The sequence below is a fragment of the Schistocerca serialis genome, chromosome 5 (genome assembly GCF_023864345.2).
Source record: "Schistocerca serialis cubense isolate TAMUIC-IGC-003099 chromosome 5, iqSchSeri2.2, whole genome shotgun sequence".
Classification (NCBI taxonomy): domain Eukaryota; kingdom Metazoa; phylum Arthropoda; class Insecta; order Orthoptera; family Acrididae; genus Schistocerca; species Schistocerca serialis.
The window spans coordinates 114,774,727-114,791,713 of record NC_064642.1 but is presented as its reverse complement, the minus strand read 5'-3'; the positions used below and the strand labels follow the sequence as shown (position 1 = coordinate 114,791,713).

At 44.2% G+C, this 16,987-nt stretch overlaps 1 long non-coding RNA gene across 1 annotated transcript in view; it reads right to left on the bottom strand.

Moving 5' to 3' along the window:
* LOC126481578 (uncharacterized) overlaps nt 1-14,413 on the bottom strand; it is a 34,200-nt gene extending 19,787 nt beyond the window's left edge. The window contains exons 1-2 of the long non-coding RNA XR_007587594.1: nt 14,357-14,413; nt 11,675-11,779 (exon numbers count right to left, since the gene is read on the bottom strand). This is a non-coding gene — a long non-coding RNA (uncharacterized LOC126481578). The remainder of the gene's footprint in view (nt 1-11,674; nt 11,780-14,356) is intronic.
* Between the last annotated feature and the right edge of the window lie 2,574 nt (nt 14,414-16,987).

Here is a 16,987-nt window from a genome sequence, read left to right as displayed (position 1 = left end):
CCGCGGTCGTTTCCGGTGCGGTTCTCCTCTTGCTACCTGCGACGGTCGTTCGCTGCAGTACGGGAAGCCAGGATCCGTTTACCTTAAGGCTTTCCTCTTTCTTGTTCAAACTGTTCGCGTGTTTTTGTATTTCTACAGCCTCTCTGAACAAGCGCGTGTGATAGTGCTTCTCTACAGCCAGAACTTCCGTGTCGGCGAATTTTATTACGTGGTCGGTCTCATTCAGTGCGTGTTTTGCCACGGCCGATTTCTCCACCTGCCCCAACCTGCAATGTCGCTTATGCTCTTTGATCCTGGTGTTCCATAATTGCAATGCCGCGTGTCACAGTGACCTCGTGCAAGTCTTTCAACTGGAGCCATTCCGGCGACTTGCGTGTCCGTCAGCCAACGGTATCTGGTTTTCCCCTGACGGTCACCCATCCAAGCACTAACAAAGCCCAACGTTGCTTAAGTTCGTTGATCGGGCGGGAAAGGGTCGTAATGCCAAAGCCGTTGGCATCTGAATGTTTGGAAGTGTGGATACCTGTTTTGCAACGGAAGCACCAACATGGTGTGAGAACAAATGACTAGTTCTATGTATTATTTAAAGATCGTGTGAACAGGATCAACTACAGGAGAATTTGGTTTGGAAATGCAAGAGACTCTCCGTTTAAGAATTTTAATTTGCTGACTCAAACTTCGACGGCATTACTGAAACAAACATTAAATCTTTACAGCAAAATGTGGCGTACCAGAAGCTCAAATGCATAATGAATGTACCGCTAACACTTTAGAGGACACCTCAAAACTATCCGGAATACTGCTTGTGAAACGCCGTAAGCCCTCACAATCTATGCAGCTCGCTACTGCAAAGTCAACGGATACGGGGCGCGTAAAACAATACAAACAATGAAGCAGTATAATCTGCGAGAGACAGATCACGCAGATTGTGAGCTGCTCAAAAAATGCATAGCACACATGCAAAATTCTCCCACCTTCACCAAGCTGACCCGCGAGTATTTTCATAAATTCACGTAAATGCGAGGAAACTCAGCCGAAATTTTGATGCATACCATACAGGGTGGTCCACTGATCGTGACCGGGCCAAATATCTCACGAAATAAGCGTCAAACGAAAAAACTACAAAGAACGAAACTTGTCTAGCTTGAAGGGGGAAACCAGATGGCGCTATGGTTGGCCCGCTAGATGGCCCTGCCATAGGTCAAACGGATATCAACTGCGTTTTTTTAAATAGGAACCCCCATTTTTATTACATATTCGTGTAGTACGTAAAGAAATATGAATGTTTTAGTTGGTCCACTTTTTTCGCTTCGTGATAGAGGGCGCTGTAATAGTCACAAATGTATAAGTATGTGGTATCACGTAATATTCCGCCAGTGTGGACGGTATTTGCTTCGTGATACATTACCCGTGTTAAAATGGACCGTTTACTAATTGCGGAAAAGTTCGATATCGTGTTGATGTATGGTTATTGTGATCAAAATGCCCAACGGGTGTGTGCTATGTATGCTGCTCGGTATCCTGGACAACATCATCCAAGTGTCCGGACCGTTCGCCTGTTGGTTATGTTATTTAAGGAAACAGGAAGTGTTCAGCCACATGTGAAACGACAACCACGACTTGCAACAAATGATGATGCCCAAGTAGGTGTTTTAGCTGCTGTCGCGGCTGATCTGCACATCAGTAGCAGACAAATTGCACGAGAATCGGGAATCTCAAAAACGTCGGTGTTGAGAATGGACATCAACATCGATTGCACCCGACTTTGAACGTCGTGTACAGTTCTGCCACTGGGCACAAGAGGAGTTACGGGACGATGACAGATTTTTTGCACGCGTTCTATTTAGCGACGAAGCGTCATACACCAACAGCGGTAACATATACCGGCATAATATGCACTATTGGGCAACGGAAAATCCACGATGGCTGCGACAAGTGGAACATCAGCGACCTTGACGGGTTAATGTATGGTGCGGCATTATGGGAAGAATGATAATTGGCCCTCATTTTATCGATGGCAATCTAAATGGTGCAATGCATGCTGATTTCCTACGTAATGTTCTACCGATGTTACTACAAGATGTTTCACTGCATGACAGAATGGCGATGTACTTCCAACATGATGGATGTCCGGCACATAGCTCGCGTGCGGTTGAAGCGGTATTGAATAGCATATTTCATGACAGGTGGATTGCTCGTCGAAGCACCATACCATGACCCGCACGTTCGCCGGATCTGACGTCCCCGGATTTCTTTCTGTGGGGAAAGTTGAAGGATATTTGCTATCGTGATCCACCGACAACGCCTGACAACATGCGTCAGCGCATTGGCAATGCATGTGCGAACATTACGAAATGCGAACTACTCCCTGTTGAGAGGAATGTCGTTACACGTATTGCCAAATGCACTGAGGTTGACGGACATCATTTTAAGCATTTATTGCATTAATGTGGTATTTACAAGTAATCACGCTGTAACAGCATGCGTTCTCAGAAATGATAAGTTCACAAAGGTACATGTATCTCATTGGAACAAACGAAATAAAATGTTCAAACGTACCTACGTTCTGTATTTTAATTTAAAAACCTACCTGTTACCAACTGTTCGTCTAAAATTGTGAGCCATATGTTTGTGACTATCACACCGCTGTCTATCACAAAGCGAAAAAAGTGGTCCAATTAAAACATTCATATTTCCTTACGTACTACACGAATATGTAATTTCGTTCTTTGTAGTTTTTTTTTTCGTTTGATGCTTATTTCGTGAGATACTTGGTCCGGTCACGATCAATGGACCACGCTGTGCAGAACGGACTTAATATGGAAGAGGTTGGCACTGGCTGATAGTGTCCTACACTTTGCTCGCGCTCTTCGCAACACGGCGGAAGGGCGAACTGACTTATTTGACTGGATGACAACATATGGAATGAAAGACATATAATTCTCTCATAGTGCATGGCATACAACTGGCGCTGCTTTCTTACATCTGCCTACAGGAACGTGCCATTAGCCACGCTCAGTGACGGTGTCTTAGCACAGGCTATAAAGTCGAACGCCAGCTGAGCTGGCCTCACCAACATCCGCAAACCAAAATCCCTTGGGAAGCTATTTCCCGTACACAGATAGCTTGTCAACCGGCCACTAAAAGCACAAACGCACACCTGGATTTGTCCGTCTCAGTCAAGACAATCTGATCCTTTATTCCTGATCTAAAAAGCCAATTGTTCTCCTCCGGCATAGCTAGGAAAAATAAAGAAATGGAAAATAATCAAACATTGCATAGCGATATGTGACAGTACCGTCACAGGATGTGCTCATAGTTTGAAATTTAAAGGGTTGAGATCTGGAGACTTGGTAGGCCATGCGACTGCACCATCTAGTCTGATCCATCGGCCGGGGAAAATGTTGTCGAGACAGCCTCACATGAAATGCACAAGTGGGCTGGAGCGCCATCGTGCTGTAGCCACGTTATCCTTCGTACCGCCAGAGGCACGTTTTTCAGCAAGGGAGGCGTGGCCACCCGCAAGAAAAGCAGGTATATTTTGCCTGTGAGGCTGGTCCCACAAGGCGGTCGGCGATAATGCCCGCCTTTTTGAATGTAGGGCTAAAACACCAGTAGTGACAGAACACTCACACGTGGCTTGTGTGTTTTCATCGGTGCTTCCAATCATTGACACACTCTATCAAAGAACTTTTACCTCCACACCAAGTGGGTGAACCTCCCGTGGAACGCATTACCGGCCATATATCCACCCGACATTTTTGGCTCCCGTTTCCTTGAGTTGTCCCCTTATAGCAGTATCACTCTGCATAGTTGAGTTTGACATCCTACGCCCGCTACGCCATTGATACTCTTTTGTTTTTCAGAGCTCACATTGGTATTTCGTCAACGCACATACACCAGCTTTTCTAACCACACTGGAAGATGAAATACATAGAACGAAAGACTATCGAGAGTTTGTACATGATCAAGACTACAGTTATGAGTCCTAGACATGAAAAGAAAGCAGTGGTCGAGAAATGTTCGTAATGTACCGCACCCACAGTGAATTTTTCTAGGCCTTCTGGACCCTCCGATATGACGCCTAGATGCAGAACCATCGGATGATGAAGGAGAATTCACTGAATATCAGTCGATTCATTAATTTAAGAAAGCCACAAGATGATGAAAATTGGTTAAGAGCCTGACCATTACATTCAAATGATAGTAGCAGACGGGTTACAGCGGAAGGAGACCCCATTAGCCGGCCGCGGTGCCCGAGCGGTTCTAGGCGCTTCAGTTCGGAACCGCGCGACTGCTACGATCGAAGGTTCGAATCCTGCCTCGAGCATGGATGTGTGTGATGTCCTTACGTTAGTTAGGTTTAAGTAGTTCTAGGTTCTAGGGGACTGATGACTTCAGATGTTAAGCCCCATAGAGCTCAGAGCCATTTGAACCATTTGAGAGTTCAAAAATGGTTCAAATGGCTCTGAGCACTATGGGACTTAACAGCTGAGGTCATCAGTCCTCTAGAACTTAGAACTACTTAAACCTAACTAACCTAAGGACATCATACACATCCATGCCTGAGGCAAGATTCGAACCTGCGACCGTAACGGTGGCGCGGTTCCAGACTGAAGCTCGGCTACCTGGTGGGAGTGTCACACCTAATTGGCAGGGAATCTTCTCTGCCTCCTGCGCCAAAAACCCATAGGAACGGTCACGGCTGACAGCCCCCTCCCCCCTTTTGCCTGGTAGGGCTGGTTACAGGAACTGCTTCTCCCGAAACAGGAACTCTGTGTGCGTCTGCCGAAACAACAAAACCATGAAGAGTTTAATGTTTTTTTTCCATTGTTTGGTCACAATATAAAGTCCTTCGAAGATGACCGGTTTCAGTCAGTAATGACCATCTTCAGATCTGTTCTACACCATGTCCTAATGTAATAAAATCGTAGTGGCATCGTCAAAACATATAAACACACTCAGCTAAAGCATTGTCAGGTAGAACTAGAATATGGTGTAAAGCAGTCTGCACCACGCTCTAGCAGATACCGACGCAGTAAGAATTTCCGTGGTAGGTCCTTTGTGCCCCTATGTTGCATCTCTTCTAGTCAAGCACTATATCTCATGCTCGTTCCCTCTGATGGTTTCTCACGTTCCACTAGTTATTATTCCCTCGGTGCTGGGCGATTTTTCTGTTCTTGTTCAAACTGTTTTTAACTTGTTACTTGTTTTTCCTATGGACGACCAGCTATCCTACGGGTAATCTAGAAAAATGGACTGATGTCGTCTGGTGTTGTATCAAAGCTATCTATCGTTTAAATGTGTTTCTAAACGTTCAGGCATAATCGTTCCATTAATTAACTGCTCTTCTGTTGCCGATCTGCGGCTTTCCCACTGTCCCTTCTTATACACTGATAAGCCAAAATATTATTACCACTGGTCCGCCTGCCCGTAGCGTAGCGGTAGCGTTACCGCCTAACACGCAGGGGACCCGGGTTCGATTCCCGACAGGGGACTTGGTGTTGTGTGTCCTTCATCATCATTTCATCGTAATTGATTCGCAAATCGCCGACGTGGCGTCAACTAAAAAGGACTTGCAATATGGCGGCCGAACTCCCCGAATGGGGCCTCCTGGCCAGCAATGCCATACGATCATTTCCATTTCCATTATGACCACTGCCCACCGCGACGTTAGATGCTGCCTGGTGCCGCTGCGGGCACGTGATGCGGTGGCAGAAGTATGTAAGCGGAACAAACATGGACGAAGCAACACGCTAGCGAAGATAATGGGCTGCAAATGGGGAAATCCTCTGAGATAAGCGACTTTGACAAAGGGCAGATTATTATTACGCGAAGCATCTGAACGAGCATCTCGAAAACGGCGAAGCTGGTCGAATGTTCGAGGTAGAAGGACATTGAAACTACCACTAGGTGCTAAATGGTTGGACGTCCACTACTCTTCACAGAACGTGAGGTTCGGAGACTTGTCAGCTCTGTAAAGTAGGATAGATGGTGATCTATGGCATCTTTGCCGAAAGAGCACACTGCTGCTGCAAGAACAAGTGTTTTGAATCACACCATTCATCGTACAAGTGTCAACATGTTGACCGAACGACATCGTCAGTTCGGATTTCAGTGGGGACAGGACGATCGGAATTCGACCGTCGGTCAATGGAAATGTGTGGGCTCTTCGGGTCAGTCACATTTCTGCTACACTAGGTCGATGGACGTCTCCGTAATCACCGTCTACGAGGTGAAAGGCGGCTCGAGACTTTCAGCGCGCGGGGGATGCTGGCTGGTGGGAGCGGTACCATGTTATGGCAGTCGTTTTCCTGCGCTTGGGTGGGACCCGTGATAGCAACCGAAGACACGCTGACAGCTGCGAACCACCTGCATTCCTTCATTCGTGATGTCTTTGCCGACGGCGATGTAATCTTTCAGCAGTATAATGTCCTTGTCTGGGAGCCAGACCAGTGCTACAGTGGTTTGAGGAGCATTATTGTGAACTCAAGTTGACGTCTCGGCGACCAGTTTCACCTAATGTAAATCATAAGGAACCCATCTGGGTTGTTATCGGGCGTCGTCACCGGGTACGTAAATCAGCGGCCCGTTATTTACGCGAATTACATGACCTATGCGTAGACATCTAATGCCACAGACCTTCACAAATCCACCAACAAACAGTCGGATCCCTGATGCGCAGAATCAGTGATGTATTTCGTCACAAAGACGGAGAAACAAGCTATTAAGCAGGTGGTGATAATGTCCTGGCTCATCAGTGTATGATTCCTTATGGCTGGAACAAACGCCATAAGCCGTCGGCACACGGAGCATACATTTCAACGCCAACGTTGAGCGTGCTAAGTCTGTTACGCCATAGAGCGGAAAAAGCGCGTTGGCGAGCCTTTTCAAAAGTGCAGAGCAATATCTAACATGTCAGTATTTATGAACGTACGTTTGAACGCGAGACACCACATTTGCTTTCAGTTGAAGCCCATAATATGCCATTTCTAAGCACCAGGAAACTAAGCATCTCTTTAAAATCTGTCGTTAACAGTACGACGTGTTGAAATACGAGGCGTGTTTTCTAAGTAAGTACCGTTTTGCCACACCGCGGCCGCAGCGCTGCGGTCGGCGTTCTGCTGCGCATGCGCACTGGGTACCTACATCTGTTCTCTACGCACTGACGCTATTACAGTCTGATTCTTCATTGTTTACGTTGTGTACTGAGTGTTTAAGATGCCTCCGATAAACGTGAGTCTCGCCGACTGTGAAGTACGGGCTGTTATGAGATTTCTGAGCGATTGATATTCATCTGTGCACTTTACGGAGAAAACATTATGAGCGATGCAATGGTAAGAGAGTGGGTGAGAGCATTTAAAGATGACCGCACAAATGTGCATGATGAACAACGGAGTGGTCGTCCTTCGGTCGTTAATGAAAGTTTGGTGCATGAAGTGGAGAATAAGGTGAGAGGAAACAGATGCTTTACGATTTCCTCCTTGTGGGACGACTTTCCTAATGTTTCTCATAGTGTTTTGTATGGCATTATGACAGAGCACTTGAATTACCGAAAATTGTGCGCACGTTGGGTACCGAAAATGTTGATGCATGTGCACAAAATCAAACGTTTAGACAGAGCGTTAACTTTCCTTGAGCAGTACCACAATGACGGTGATGATTTCTTAAGCCATATTGTTACAGGCAATGAAACATGGGTGGCCTAAATCACACCAGAATCAAAGCAACAGTCCATGGAATGGCGGCATTCAGATTCACCCAGAAAAGTTAAGTTTAAGCAAACAATTTCTGTCCGGAAAATCGTGTGCACAGTTCTTTAGGACAGAAAAGGAGTATTGCTTGTGGAATTTCTGCCTCGTAATGAGATAATCAATGTAGCAGCTTACTGTAAGACACTGCACAATCTGCGCCGTTCAATTCAGAACAAAAGACATCGCAAGTTGAGCAAGGGCACCATTTTGCTGCAAGACAGTGCCCGTCTGCATGTGAGGAATCAGACCAAAGATCTCATCACATCTTTTCGATGGGAAACTCTAGGTCATCCTCCATAAAGCCCCGATCTTGCGCCCAGTGACTACCATCTGTTCCTGCACTTGAAGAAACACCTGGGCGGTCAGCGTCTTCAAGACGATGACGAAGTTAAAACAGTGGTGATGTAGTGGTTAACAAGTCAGGCGGCAGACTTATGTGAGGAGGGTATTCAAAAACTGGTACAACGTTATGACAAGTGCCTCAGTATTGATGTAAATTATGTAGAAAAGTAGATTAAGGTACAGGCTTTCATGTAAAAATAAAATTATTGAGATATCGTAGCACATCTTTTTTAAATTTCAAAACGGTACTTACTTTAAAAAACACGCCTCGTAAAATTACAGGAAAACTCATTTTTGTGGTTTTGCGTATTATAAAAAATATATCGTTTTGAGGATCCATTAAAATGTTGTTCTTCGTACAGGTAGTTAATAACGTGTCCGCGATAAGCTTTCAGGAGATGATAATATGCAAATGATGGTTGTAAACCTTACATGGTTGGTATAGCTTAATGAGCAGAGATGCAGCGCTGTAAGGTAATGAGTGGTGTGTATGTGGTTTGCGTCCCAGTGGACTGAAATATTTTTTACTAACCTTCTCATTTTAATAGGTTTTGACGCTTTTCTATTAGTTAACAGAAGTATATTTCACAATATTCGATTATCTTAATATTAAGCGCACTCTTTCTGAGGAGTGAGTTTGTTCGAATGACTATGTACAAGAGAGCTTCCAATACTTGGAGTAAGATATTTTGTACTCTCTTGTTTCAAGTCCTGCATTTCACACGTTATAACGATTCTGCTATTGAATAGGAAAAGCATTCGAGTACAAATGACCTTGGCGTTTTACTAAAAAGTGAGAATGGTGAAGTAATTTTTGTCTTATGTCGATGATGATGATGATATCTGGTTTGTTGGGCCCTCATCTGCGCGGTCATCAGCGCCCGTACAAAGAACCAATCTGTACACAGTCCAATCGAGCCACTTTCACGAATAATGATGAAATGATGACAACACAAACACCCAGTCCTCGGTCAGAGAAAATCCCTAACCCGGCCGGGAATCGAAACCAGGACCCCGTGATCAAGAGGCAGCAACGCTAGCCAGTACACCTCGAGCTGCGGACTATCTTATGTGGAGGACAATAGTAGACCTGTATCACGATATTTGTGATGGAACCTTTGTATGCCGATGTCCTTAGAGGAGACATCGTACTTTCCTTTTTGCCTTGTACCATGTACGTGGATATTGAAGGTTTTATTTATGTATACTACAGATAGCACAACATGAGTAGCGTATTGACACGTGTGGAAATATGCGGTTTAATAGAGATAGAGTAGGAATTTTACGCCCGTTCATTTCAAAACAGTGTGATTTGAGACCCAGATGCAGCCGATAACTGCCGTTGGAGCGCCGTGCGATTGTGTAAAGCACGCACAGGCGCATGTACGGTATGCGCGAGCCATATCGTTCCTAAGCCGCGCAGCAGCATGCGGAACTCGGTACACTCGACGTTGACATTCGGAAACACTCCGTTTGCCGACGGTTTTAGGGTCGGCATCCGATGCTAACACGATCAGGGCACAAAAAATATGCAGGTAAGATTTATTTTTCGCTAACGGGAATGTAGGTCAGATAAGAAAGGTAACTCAATGTAATAAACCTCTCCTTACATTCAGTAACATTTTCCACAAACGATAAAAGCCTATTCCCCGTGTTACTCATTCCACTCATACAATAAGCAGTAAAGGAAACCAATAATTAAAGTTCGAGGACAAAGAATTGAAGCTCAGTCAGAAGAAACTTAGAGGTTTCGTTCAAATGGTTCAGATGGCTCTGAGCACTAAGGGACTTAACATCTGCGGTGATCAGTCCCCTAGACTTAGAACTACTTAAACCTAACTAACCAAAGGACACCACACACATCCATGCCCGAGGCAGGATTCGAACCTGCGACCGTTGCAGCAGCGCGGTTCCCGACTGAAGCACCTAGAACCGATCGGCCACAATAGCCGGCACTTTGAGGTTTCCTAATGTCATTGTAATTATGTCAGAGGCAGCGAAGGTCTTAGAAGGTTAATTGAACGGAATGGAAAGTAACTTGAAAATTTTTTAGGAATGGTGGCAGTTTGATAAATTAAATGTATAATTTATTCAGTTCTGCTAACTACTTCCAGGCATTTTCTCATTCTCCAGTGCACAATGTGGATATATCATCCTCGTAAATAGCGTAAAATACAAATCACACACATTCACAGTTAATTATGATACAGCTGTCAACGGACACCTATTAGGAATTAACAGGTACACCTGTCTAATATCATGTAGGGCCCCCATGAGCACGCAGAAGTTCCGCAACACAACGTCGCATGGACTCGACTAATGTCTCAAGTACCGCTGGAGAGAATAGACACCATGAATCCTGCAGGGCTGTCCATAAATCCGTAAGAGTACAAGGGGGCGGAAATCTCTTCTGAACATTACACTACAAGGCAGCCCAGATACGCTCAATAATGTTCATGTCTGTGGAGTTCGGTGGCCACCGGAAGTCTTTAAACTCATAAGAGTGTTACTGGAGCCACTCTGTAGCAATTCTGGAACTGTGGGGTGTCGCATTGTCCTGCTGGAATTGCCCAAGTCTGTCGGAGTGCAAAATGGACACGAATGGATGCAGGTTGTCAGACAGGATGCTTATGTATGTGTCACCTATCAAACTCGTATCTAGATGTATCAGGGGTCCCATATCACTCCAACTGCACATGCCCCACACCTTTAAAGAACCTCCACCAGCTTGAACAGTTCCCTCCTGACATGCAGGGTCCATGGATTCATGAGGTTGTCTTGATACCCCTCACTTGCTTTCGCTCGATACCATTACAAACGAGACTCGTCCAAAAAGGCCACATGTTCCCAGGCATCAACAGTACAAAGTCATTGTTGACGGACCCAGGTGAGGCGTAAAGCTTCGTGCCGGGCAGTCATCAAGGGGAGTGGGCCTTTGCCTCCGAAAGCCCATATCGATTATGTTTCGTTGAATGGTTCTCACAATGACACTTGTTGATGGCCCAGTATTGAAATCCGCAGCAGATATGGTAGGGATGCACTTCTGTCACCTTAAACGATTCTCTTCAGTCGTCGTTGGTCCCGTTCTCGCAGAATCTTTTTCCGGCCGCAGGGATGTCGGAGATTTGATGTTTTACCGTATTCCTCATACTCGCGGCAGACTCGTGAAATGAGCGTACGGGAAAATCCCCACTTCACACTACCTCGGAGATGCTGTGTCCCATCGCTTGTGCGCCGACTGTAACACCACGTTGAAACTCAGTTAAATATTGATAATCTGCCATTGTAGCAACAGTAACCGATCGAACAACTGCAGCAGACATTTGTTGTCTTATATAGGGGTTGCCGACCGCAGCGCCGTATTCTGCCTGTTTTCATATCTCTGTGTTTGAATACGCATGCGAATACCAATTTCTTTGGCGGCTCAATGTATGTGCAGTTGTTCACAGTTTCAAGACTTACAGATATGTATTGTCACCAGCAACGTATCGAAAATATTGAAAGTGCTGGTACTATTTGAACGTTACGCTAAATGCGTTAGTATAATATGATCAAAATAAATAAATGTATTGACTCACCTGTTTTTCATGTAGTTAACTCTCCATGTGACCCAGTCATAATAAATGAACATTTTCAGGCACCGCCTGGTCGTTGTGTGTCGGCTACTGTGTGCAGAGATGAACCTAAATATATGCATATACCATGTTCAGACAACTGAGTGAAACATGGAGTACACGATGTGCTACATTTTACAGTTTCTTACATTGAAAGGGTACAGTACCGCCCGACATTGAAAATAGGAACAACATTCTTCGTTATTCTTGTCAGAACAACATATTTTTTCTAATAATAACTCTTTTTCAATGAATACAGCGAAGCCGGATACCAGTGTAGGAAAGAATGACAATTTATTTATTTAACTGATCACATGTGCACTCCCACAAAATAAATCCCTACATCCAATTTGGTGAGATTTGCGAAATGAATGAATCTATGGTCGTCTGCTAACCGCAGATAGTGAATGTTCAATATATGATCATCTTTGAGACGGTCCTTTGGTCACCTTTGGTGGAACCAAAGACATGAAATTTACCTGAGCTTTGAGCGCCTGAAATGTGGCTGACCAATGGGTAGCATGCTCTTCCCCCACCTCGACAGAGGTGCAAGATGACCTGAAGAACGGCCATGTTTCAGCATTCTGGCGCTGGATCTTGTGTTGTAAGACCTTTCGTAGGTGTGCTCCGTAAAGACAAAAGAGTGGATACAATGGTATGGATGTGGAATACTTAAGAGTAGTTTGGAATAATAATTTCTCTGTTTCAGGAACTTTTGTGGGGAGAATTAAATTTCAGGCAGGTAATATTAAGTGGATCGTAGTAATCTTTGGAGGTGACCAACGGTCACAACGAAACCACGTGTAGCAATAAATTGAAATACTTCCGAGTGCATAAGTTAAGCTGAATTACTGGCGTGTGTACTATAAGTTGGAAATATTTAAGAAATGGCGTGTGCAGGACTTGATATTAGAGACGAGTACTTCCATGTGGTGAGTACTGTGTGAGTCTCAATTTGTGTATGAGACAAAGGATAAAGAGAAGTACTCGTCCATGGTATCAGTTGAGGACTCGCGTGTGTGATGAATATGTTCTTAATATTACTTTGCGTGTTATGTTTCTGTGTGACGCTTGATTCAAACTATGATACTCTTAGAGTGAAGCAAGGTGAGTCAGCCGTCTATCCAGCAACGCCACTTGGCTTGCGATGCACAGGAAGACGTGCATATATCCTCCAGAGTTCATAGTAGGAAAGAAAAGCTACGAAGTGGGGCAGTGTCGTGTGAAACTGGGATGAATTCTAATTGAAGCGGGAAAGCTGAAAGTGATGTGATTATAACGTTGTGACTATTCCTTGTGTTGTATTCCATGTGTCCAGTGTGGTGTATTTCATGTAATTTAAGTATGTGTGGTTTGCATGGGAGAGTAACAAGATAGGTTCAGAGGTAGTGGTTTATGCATGTTCCTTTTGTACCGCTCGGTCTGGAGTAAATTTTCGTGGTGATGGGTGTGAGAGTCGAAGTGTGAGATATGGCAAAAGATCCACCATCCTATCTAGAAAGTGCACTGTAGTGTTAGACAATTACGAGACCATAGGATAGAGAATCACCAATGTAAGGCCATGCCCACTGGGCGGAGTTTCTCATGTGCAATTGTCGTAGAAAATGTAATGGTGTGTTTAGGTTATAGAATTTATCGGAATAAAAAAGATAGTGAAAAGAAAAAGATTGGTGGCCGTTTCCTTCGAATTGTATGTTGTCATGATATCCAGAATTTGGGTAAGAAAGAATTGTGTAAATTACTAATAGTCAGATGTGCGTTATCCGTTTCCGTTGCATAATATTCATACAAGAGAATAGTTTGTAACTTAATTGTGAGTACTAGAGCTCATGTTACTCGATAAATAAGAATGAATACACTCGCTTGGCAGACCACTCATCTTGCAGACCTGACTGCTTGATGCCACAGTATTAGCAAGGCATGTGGATGCCTCTCAACATGTTGTTAGTTACTTTCGCAAGAGCCTTTTCACTTAATAAAGTTTGTTTTGTTTTCTCCACACTTATCTTTTTTTGTGATATGCGTTAGAAAAATGTACCTTTTATCTACCCACATCCTCTTGAATGCGTAGCCCACTAATTCCGCACATTCAACGTTACTATTATCGTTTGCTTGAATTCTTCGCCTCTTGTTGATAGCCACCTTGAACCAAATGAAATATTCTTTTCTATTCTTCGTACCTGCAATATCTTTCGCTGTGTAAACCATACTTTTTAGGATGCTGAAACTGTATTGCTTAATTTAACTTAGTACATCTCCCCATTCTTAATTAAATTCTTAAATCTACATTTCAAACTACCTGTGTGACTTCTTTGCTTTTTGTTTTCTAGTCTTGTTTCTATTTTTATTCTGGATCATAATAGTATATACTTTCCACATTGAGATATTCGCTAATATTTCGTTATTTTAGTATGTACTGTGATAGCACCAAAGTAACGTCAACCAGACGGACATTAACGCAGAAGTTGTGAAGCAAACGCTGGTTAAAGGTATTTGAGATGGGTAAAAAAACTTTGAAATGACTTGTAAGACATTAACAGAATCGTACCAAACTGGCTAAGAACTTCAGCTTGTTGTTCAGACAAAATTAGAAGGCAAAACAGCTGTAGAGCAGCTTCAACATAAGACAACTATTATACAGCTCACCTTAGCCCTCCAAGGAGACTGTTTGTCAGAGAACAGATAAATAAATAAACATCGTCCAAATGTTCAAATGTGTGTGAAATCTTATGGGACTTAACTGCTAAGGTCATCAGTCCCTAAGCTTACACACTACTTAATCCAAATTATCCTAAGGACAAATACACACACCCATGCCCGAGGGAGGACTCGAACCTCCGCCGGGACCAGCCGCACAGTCCAGGACTGCAACGCCTTAGAGCGCGCGGCTAATCCCGCGCGGCAATAATAAACATCGTCCTCCGGTGTTTTTTGTTCATATGTGTACCACTTGTGAATAAAGCAAACCACATAATGAGGGCTGTTTGTTGGGCTCCTTCGTCGGCATTACATTAATATAAATTTAGTATTGTATCTTATCAGGAATGCCACACGTTAAGGCGAGTCGTGAATTTAATTGGATGCTTATGTAACCAGCAGGGGGACACAGAGCATTGGGCAGCGACCCGTGGAGACAGTCTGGCACGACGAGGCGACTTAAAAATACGCGTCGTTATCTAGGGAGACAAGCTTCCTGGAAGGCGAGTCTCTGGAGCCCGCGTGGCCTGCTCCCAGCTCCTCCAGCAGCCTCCAGCCGCGTATTTACGGCGGAGCGCCACTTCCAGGAAGACGCGGCACCGGCGGTCGTGTTTATGGCGCGCGCCCGTGGGACAGACGCATCGACCCCGCATCCCTCTCTGCCCTTTGCAGGGCGTCGTGTCTCAAGCAGCAGACGAAGGGGAGCGCATTTGTACGTCGCGGTACGTGTCTGTCACGCGCCTCCCAATACCAAACGGCTGTGTGAAGCGATCAGCTTGCTGCGCGGTTACTTCTTGCGTGAACACACGGACCACCTCGTTGTGCTTGCTTCTCATGCCGTATCAGGCACTTGAAATGCTTGCCGAAGTAAACAATGTCTTAAAACTGCATCAGATTTTTCGTTACGTAAGGACAACACCTCCTTCTACGGATGTAACAAATCAGGTATCTGTTAGTGAACTTGAAGTTCACCCCAATCTCTTTACATAGATCAAGCAAGAAGTAATTTTAAAAATTCTGAGAGTGTCAGAGCCTTAAGAAGTGACAGTACACACTGCACTTCTGCAGATCATTTCGTAGAGGAAAAACCATTACTCAGATGATATTGAAACAACTAAGATTCTCAAAGAAGGCAACAACCTTTTCATTCAATAAAGAGTAACACCTGCTCCTTAACAGCCCCTCCTCCCCTCTCCCCCCTCTCTCTCCCCCTCCCTCCCTCCCTCTCTCGCCCTCTCTCTCTCTCTCTCTCTCTCTCTCTTTCTCTCTCTCTCTCTCTCTCTCTCTCTCTCCCGCAACAATCAAATTATCTTTTCCCCAGCTCGGCCAGTATGACATTCAACATTAGCGCCACGCTGGACAAAAACAGCACGATGAACAAGTGAACAGCCGAAGTAGCCTAATAACTCTCTATGAATTTTCATAAATCTCGTGTTGGTGTTCCAAAATGTACGAAAACAAATGACAATTTAGTGAAAAAAGTGTAAGAAACAGTATATGTGATTAAAACCCACAAGAATGTGGATACGGAGGAGAATGTAAACAAATTCAAATGGCTCTGAGCACTATGGGACTTAACTTCTAAGGTCATCAGTCCCCTAGAACTTAGAACTACTTAAACCTAACTAACCTAAGGACATCACAAACATCCATGCCCGAGGCAGGATTCGAACCTGCGACCGTAGCAGTCGCGCGGTTCCGGACTGAGCGCCTAGAACCGCTAGACCACCGCGGCCGGCAGAATGTAAACATGGAACATTCACAACAGCTACTCTCGGGAAAAGCATACAAGCATACTAAGTTCCTTTGCTCAAAGAGACATATCTTTCCGACTACGTTGCAGATTTTTTTTTGTTTTATCATTGTTCTCACAGGTTTGATGCGGCCCGCTATTTGCTAGATATATTCCAGTCTCTGTCTTCCTCTACAGTTTTTTCACTCAAGCTGTGAAATGCATAAAAGCCAGCCAACCTGTACAATCCCACTTTTAAAATTAATACACTTTAATGTGAGCATTCATAATAAAATGAAAAGCTAACCAATCGTTTTGTATAATATTTTAAGAAATAGAACGATACCCATAGAAGACGGGCATAGGTATCGAAACATGTTTGTGTATTGAAGTAAATGAAAAATAGGATAAATATTGTGTTCTACAGAAGGCGGAGGTTTTAAAAATGCAGATCTAATTCTTAAGAATCTTGGGTTTCATAAATTATTATCATGGAGTCATCTTGCTGGGATTGGAAGCTCCTGCTACCGCTTTTTCGCATATACTGACTTAAGTCAGTGTGAAACATAAAACAACAATCTATACAGTGTAATGTGCTGTTCGTTATTTCATGATGGACTAAGATATTCCGCATAGGTGGTACACTGTGAAACATTTCCAAAAGCGACACGAACCACTCATTATCGACACCGTGGAAACCCGAGATCTGACGTTGGCTTGATTCACACTGCACAGCGTATTGGTGATTCGAAGCTTCAGGAAAAAACGTTTTGGGTTTTATTTAAACCTCCCATCTAGTGATCCTACCTACTTACGAAATGCCTTCTTTCTCAACGTTCTTAAGGCAG